The sequence below is a fragment of the Cupressus sempervirens genome, chromosome 5, assembly GCF_028749045.1.
Source record: "Cupressus sempervirens isolate cs-2001-9-10 chromosome 5, ASM2874904v1, whole genome shotgun sequence".
NCBI lineage: Eukaryota > Viridiplantae > Streptophyta > Pinopsida > Cupressales > Cupressaceae > Cupressus > Cupressus sempervirens.
The window spans coordinates 302,173,004-302,180,519 of NC_143122.1; positions in this window are offsets into that span (position 1 = coordinate 302,173,004).

Here is a 7,516-nt window from a genome sequence, read left to right on the forward strand (position 1 = left end):
AGTAAACACTATTTGAAGGCTTTTTGAACAATCTTTAATTCTATTTGAAGCTAGAAAACACTAAATTCAATCATTGGATATGTTATTTGAAGGCTTTTTGAATATTCTTTCTATAGAAAAGGTTAGTGCATTCCTTTTTAAATATTCTTTGTTGTTATGTAGAGACAAATTTGATTATAATTTGACATGTTGTTTAATATATAGTGAATTCATTGAAATTCGTATGTTTGAATGAATTGTTATTTGGAAATGGTTAGAAATTTGGCATGCTATTTAATATATATTGTGTATTCATTAAAATAATTGTAATTTTTATATGTATTTGAATGATTTGTAATTTACAAATTTTAATTAACTCAAATGTTTGAATAATTTGACATATAGAAATCATCATCATGCCAAGGAAGAAACCAAAAACTCAAACAATGGATGAGAGGGAGAGAGATCTAGCAATTAAAAGAGATAAAATGAAACTACTACATGAACAAAAAAAATTGCAAGGCAATAATGAAGAGGAACAAGAACCACCAATACAAAGGGACAAAGAGGAAGAATCGGAAAGACAGAGAATGAATGAGACTGTTACACTCAAGAAGACAATTGAATTGTGAAGCTACAACATCTTCCAATGTTGGAGTCATATCATCATCTCACATTGAAGAGACACTAATTTGTAGATCCAATGATGTACCCACTCCATCATGTCATGTTGAAGGCACAACATCAACATATCAAGTAGGTGATATTGCATCTTATTGCCAAGGCACATCATCTTCAGTTCAAGGTACGCAAAGCGCTCAACTTTATGTTGATGTTCAAAATGTTGAGGGAATGAAAGAGATTACAACACCTTCTAAAATTCATTTTAGAAGACCAAAATATTTGATTGATATTGATACTAATATTTTGAAATCAATGTCTGACAAGATTAGCAAGCGTACTTGTCAAAAAAAAATTAATCGTATGTGGATATTATTCTTTGAAGAATTAAATATTACAGGTCAATGCCAATCATTTTTTGAAATGATGAGGAATTTGAAATTTAGGCCTATCATGAAGATTCTTAGGCTAAGAATGATGGACGATTCAAATGAAAAAAATATTGTAAAGAATCTAATGAGTGCTTATAAAAAATTAGGTTCTAAATCAAGCACCAAAGATAGTAATATCACAACACGAGTACTTACATCAACAATAGTAACTACCCAAATGAAGAAAGCTTGACTCATGAGAAAGAAAAGAAAACCATTGAAAATTAGTAGAGGTACTCTAAGGAGAGCCATGCTAAGGCATGAGAAATTGGAAGAGCCAACAAAAAAAGAGTTATGGACATTCAGCAGTAGACTACCGCAAAAGGATAAAGAAATTAGTGAAGCTTCTAAATCATTGATCGAAAATTTTTGAAAAAATAACACACGTGTTTCCCCTAATCAAAGAGATGTTGTAAGAAGGAGGATTGGTAGCCAAAATCGCGTCCCACATGCAAAACATTTTTTGGACTCAACTCAAACACAATTTTTTGCAAAATTTATTGGTAAACCTCAACTCAACTCAACTCAAAGATTTTTTGAGATGGGTAAACCTTTTCATGTGAAGATAAGTCACACATGCACAACTTGTTTTTGTAGGATACATATTGAATTTTCTAACTATTTTGATGTTTTTAGGCATATATGTGTTTTTCTTGCATTCTAAGTTTGTTTTGGAGGATTGTGACATGAATAAGCCACCAAGATCTTCATGGGAATTCATATCCAACATATTATGTGAAATGGGGGATGGCCAATGATTTTACAAGACATCATGCTTTAATGGTACATGCTCATTTTGTGATTCTTTGCAACTTTTCATCAACTTGTGAACATATGGATAGTACACGTGCAATTGGAAATAAAATAGTAGATTATGAAAAATATAAGACAGTGACATATGCTCTAAAAGATGGGAAATGGGGTAAAAGATGTGATTTAGTCATTGAAAAGATTCTAGTGTATGGGTTCATGAAGATTTTATTTGAAAAGATTATTTACAAGAATGCAAGGCATACACATAGAGCTCGATGGCTAGATTTGCAATTCAAGTTGTGCAAGGATACGTTTCCATTGGATACCACTGTTTCGGTTGTAGACTTCGTAGAGAATTACACACCAAAACCACAAAATGAGGTGCAAGAAAAGTATTATACTTCTCAATATGTTTCCATATTTTTTCACATAACATCCATGCATTTACCTACAAGTACTGAGGATGACAGGAAGATTTTGAGAGAGTACCATTTTTACATCAGCAATGATTGATAACATTTTATGGAGTCTGTACATGGTTGTTTTCAACTATTTTATGAAGATTTGGCTAATAGGGGCATACCATATTGTCAACACATTATTTGGTCAGACAATTGCACATCTCAATTCAAGAATGCACAGATGTTCTATTAGTTGAGAAAGATGCACAAGTTGTTTAGAATTCAATATATGTGGAATTTCATAGACATTGGTCATGGAAAGGGATAGCACGATGGTGTAGGTGCATGCATCAAAAGAGCCTTAGCTTGTGAAGAACTAAATTACAAAGATGGAGCAATATTGATAGATGCAAACACCACAATGGGTCCAGGTAAGGAAGGTGAGTCTACAGTTCATAATTTTTTCTGGTTGATAGAGAATACTCACATTGCACCATATGAGGATTGTTGCACACTAATAGGATCAAGTGAGTTGCACTCTTTTAGAAGCTCTGATGTAGGTTCATGTAGTATCCACACACACAAAATGGCATGCTATTATCCATCATGTGTAGAGGGAAATTGTGATGACTGTGAGTCGACTGAATGGGTGGACAAATGGGATATAAGGGTTTTGGACCCAATTGACACCTATCATCCCCCACAAGAACTGGAAATGGTAGAGATAGATTTTTCCATTGACTTTGACCACTTGTATGATCTAGTGCATATTGGTTTTATATATATATATATATATATATATATATATATATATATATATATATATATATATATATCTTTGTAATTTTAATATGTAACTTTATAACTTTTACCTGAGTATTTTCTGAATTAATGACTGCATTTTATACATTTATCACTTTAGGCCATGTTTTTGTTGTTATTGCACCTGGAGACAATGAAGAAGGGATAAATTATTATTTGTGTCATTATGTCCAAGCAAAACAAAAAATGGATCACTCGTAGATGGTGAAGGTTTAGAGTACCATGTTGGTGTGGTGGTTGTAACCAGCACATGGCTTAGAAGATATTCTATGAAGAACCATAACTTGTCATTATTCGAGGATTGGTAATCAGAGAGGAAGATTCTTCATTATTCGAACCTTGTTGTCACATCAAATGTCCACTTGATAAAATATGGTGGAAAACCACATAATAAGACTCTTTGGAAAGTTTGCGAGTCAGACCACGAGGCAATACTTGATACATTAAAATGTAGAGTAGATCTAGTTGGTTCATTAGATTGAATAGGGGGAGAGAGGGAGGGGGGAGAGAGAGAGAGAGAGAGAGAGAGAGGTGCAGATATTGGGATATGTGCCAGTGACCCCAGGAGTTAGAGGGGTGAGGTACCTTTCATTTACATTTGGTTTCATGTTTCGATCATTTGTAATTTGCAAGTTATTCAAGTTTTGCTAAAAGTGCGTAGAAATCAACATAAACCAAAGGTTTCACCTAGGGCCTTGTTGGTTTGCCACTTTCCACCATGGGAATTTTATTCCCCTTAGTGGAATGCAAGTCCTATCAATGTACTTCATGATTTTGCAATTTTTACAAATGGCCAAGCAAGGAATGAATTTTGCCACCGTACCCTAGGTGTATGGCTCCATACATGCACCATTCAACATTTCACCACAGTCACTATAACTTTTTCTCTAGAGTTATCTAAGTTCTATAACTTTGGATTTGGATTTGTTTCACATGCCCCTATATTTTCTAATAATTATTTTGCAAATTGGCATGTATGAAAGGGTACTTGTAGTGTAATTGCAGCCTAATTAGGCTTATCAACACTTTCCAAATGTTGTTACAGCAGTGGCTTCTAGTCTCTTCCAGTTTGTGAGATTTACATATGTTTTATATGTCCTAAAAGGGTGTTTGAATCTCATTTTAAATTGTGTCTTCATGTGGGGTTTTTCCATATTAAATTCAATTTGCAATTTGAAGGGCCACTAACCTTTTCAATGGCAAACTATTGTAACTATTTATCAATGTTGTTTGGACATAATAGAATCACTTTATTTTCTGTATAAAGACCTTAATAGGTCTAAGGTGTGTTTGTATTCCATTCCATGGTCATTATTCTCTTCTCATTAATGTTTGGGGGTATGTTCTTGGTGCAGAGCACCAAGGCACTTGGTTTATATTTTGGTTTTCATGTTTTTTTTAACCTACATAGGCCAGAATAAACAAACCTTAGATGAGAAGTCCATGGTTGCCAAGGAAAGACACCATTTTGTATGCTTAAGGCACTTTATGCAATTTATAAGAAAAAGTTGCTCATTAGGAAAATTAAGGATTTTATATTTTTTTTGGTCAATAAATCCTAGGATTAATTGATTTTAGTTATTTTTAGGTATGTTGGAACCTTTTCCAAGTCCTAGAAGTGGAATCAAGTGAAAAATGTAAAAATTGCACTTTTTGTGCAAAGTTGCATTGTTGAAAGTTGTAAAAGTTGCTCAAATTCACAGCTTAGTGGGAAAAGGGTTACAATTATTACAATATTCATTGTAACCATTAAAATAGACATAATAGATATACATACCTCATTAGTGAGGTCTAGAGGGCATTAATGTACGGATTGGAAGAAGTTGCAAAGAAATAAATTCAATTTTGGAGTCATTTTTACTGTTGTTTGAATACTACACAAACTATATAGAATTTCAAAGTAGATGTAATGGATTTTTGAGATAGAAAATTGAATCAGATTTCTTTTGCTTCTAGTCTGACCATTCTACGTGTTTTCTAACTCAAGTTATTGCATTTTTAGTGAAACTAGGTTTTTAGGACAACATTTTGGTGTACGTAGCAAAAATGGGCCTCTAACTACAGTTTCATTGGTTGAAATTTCATGGCCACTTGGAAAATGATAGTTAGTAGGGTCCTTTTGAAGGTTCCAGAGTTTCAAGACTAGATGATGTGTTTTGTGATTTTTCTATTCAAGCCCTAGGTCAAGTACCATGAAGGATTTGACCTCTTGTAGCATGTTGATTTGTGAATGGCAGGAGTTTGGGAATTGGTGAAGGGCTGAGCATTTAGAAATAAGTTATTTTAGTATTTATGAACCTTCTTGATCATTGATTTCATTTCCATGACCCTATTTCCTACTAGTTGCTTTGTAAACCAAGTCTAACTTGATCACTTAGGTCTGTGTTGTTTTGTGAAGGAAAGGGAATGCTAGAGTGGGGCTAGAACTTGATGCTTTGTGGTTTGAAAAAAATCTAGAAAGGGTATTCAAAAACATTATTTTTTGGGTCTTGTTAGAAACTTTGTGAAGTTAGATCCCAAAAACCATTTCAAGAGGGCTAAAAGGGGCTCACAGGGCTACTAGGAAAATTGGGGTTTGAGGCTTTGTGCAAGTGTATGATTCAAACTAGTGGTGTAGTCTATGGTAAATAGGTTCCCTAAGATCATTTAACCTCTTAGAACCCTTGGGAAAAACTTCTAGGGTGTTTTCCTAGTATTAACCTAGTTGTGGGAGATTGGTGCAAAACCCATAAAGTGGGCAAGTTTGGTTCTTTGCCCTTGGATTCTTGGTGAAGTTGGACAGTGTGTTTCTTTGATCCATTAGAGGATTGGAGTGTGTTGAAACCTAGTAATAAGGTTAAATATTTGATAGCTAGTCAGTTGATTTCAAGAGTGGGAAGCCCATTTGAAGCTTCTTAGTTGTGCTCTCTACATCAGTTCCCTTATTAGGCTTTTGGAGAATCGTTATATTTTGGTGCTTTTGAACTTAGGAAAACCTAGTTATTAGGTGCCCTTCCTTGTTTGGGTTGTGATAACCTATGATAAGTTCATTATTGATGCTTGTGATAAGTGTCCTAGCACTAAACCCTCTTTTTGGGAAATTTGAAGGATACCGACCTTGTCTAATTGCCTAGTGCCTTACCTTTTTGAAGCTTCCCTCATGCACTACTGCATCACAACCTAACTTAAGTCAACTATCTGGGATCCTTAGGTGCCTTCTTTAATGAGTCTAGAATGGGTGCTCCTGCATCAATCATCTACTTGACTGGGACATGTTTGGGAACTGACAATCTCCATTTAAATATGACAATGAGCTTTTTGTTGTTCTATTAAAATCATTAATATATTTCGATGAGAACTTTGAGGGATCATGCCCAGCTTGAGTATCTTGGCTTCCCAAGTCCCATAAATGCAAGGCCATTGATGAATAGGCATTTCTAATTGAAAAATTTGTGGTGTTGGAATGAAGTGCATGAATAGATTCTTAGCCTACTAATGAGTCAATTTGAGGCTTCACTTCACATTGCTCCATGGACAATTCTATAGCAGTTTTTACTTCTCTATCTCAAAATTTTGAAACTGGTAGCCAACTGCTTATTCATTTCCTTTCAAGATTCATGGGAAAATAAGGTATTTGGTTGCCTAATAGGTCCTAGGAATCTTAACTAGGGTCCTAGAATAGTCCTAGATGGACCCATTTGACCTAAATATGTAAAGAGCAAAAATTGCTCAAAAATTTCAATGTTGCTCAAAAAGTTGCTTGAGCAACTTTTGCAATTTTTGCAAAAAAGTTGCAAATGGAAGTTTCAGAAGTTGTAACTATCCATGCTTGGGTATATGAGTATGGGAAACATTTTTTTGAAGGTTAGAAGGTCTTCAATTATATTTGCATTTTTAAGCAACTTTTACAATTTTACACAACAAGTGCAACTTTGGAAAAGTTCACTAGATTTCACTTCTAGGACTTGGAAAAGGTTCCAAACTATTAAAAAATAATTAAAACACCTAATCCTAGGCTATCTTGACCAAAAACTCAAAAAGTCCTAGTTTTGCCTAATTAGCAACTTTTGCTCATATCTTGCACAAAGTGGCCTAGGCATACATATCTTGCTCATATCTCTCTAACTGTTCATTGTGGGATTGAACTACCTATTCTGTTAGCTTTGGGTGGCTGGGTAAATGCTAGCCCCAAGCTCATCCCCTCCTATTGAGTGCTTGAATGTTCTCGAGTATACTGAACTGAAATGTCCCTAAGAGTCACTAAATGTCATAGGGTAGTGATCTTTGACGCTGCATAACTCGTAGCTCTTGTGAGGTATGGATGCAATTTTGGGTGCTATAGGACCATGTTCTAGAGACCTACAATAACCTCTCTCTTTTTGGAGATCTTACTCCATTTTGATTTTGTGATGCCATCTCAGGTGATGCTAAATATTGTAGTGTCGGTCAGTACAAAGTTGCCAACTACCAAATCTCCCTCATCGTTTGTTGTGAGATCAAACTATCTGATCTGTTAGCTCTGAGTGGTTG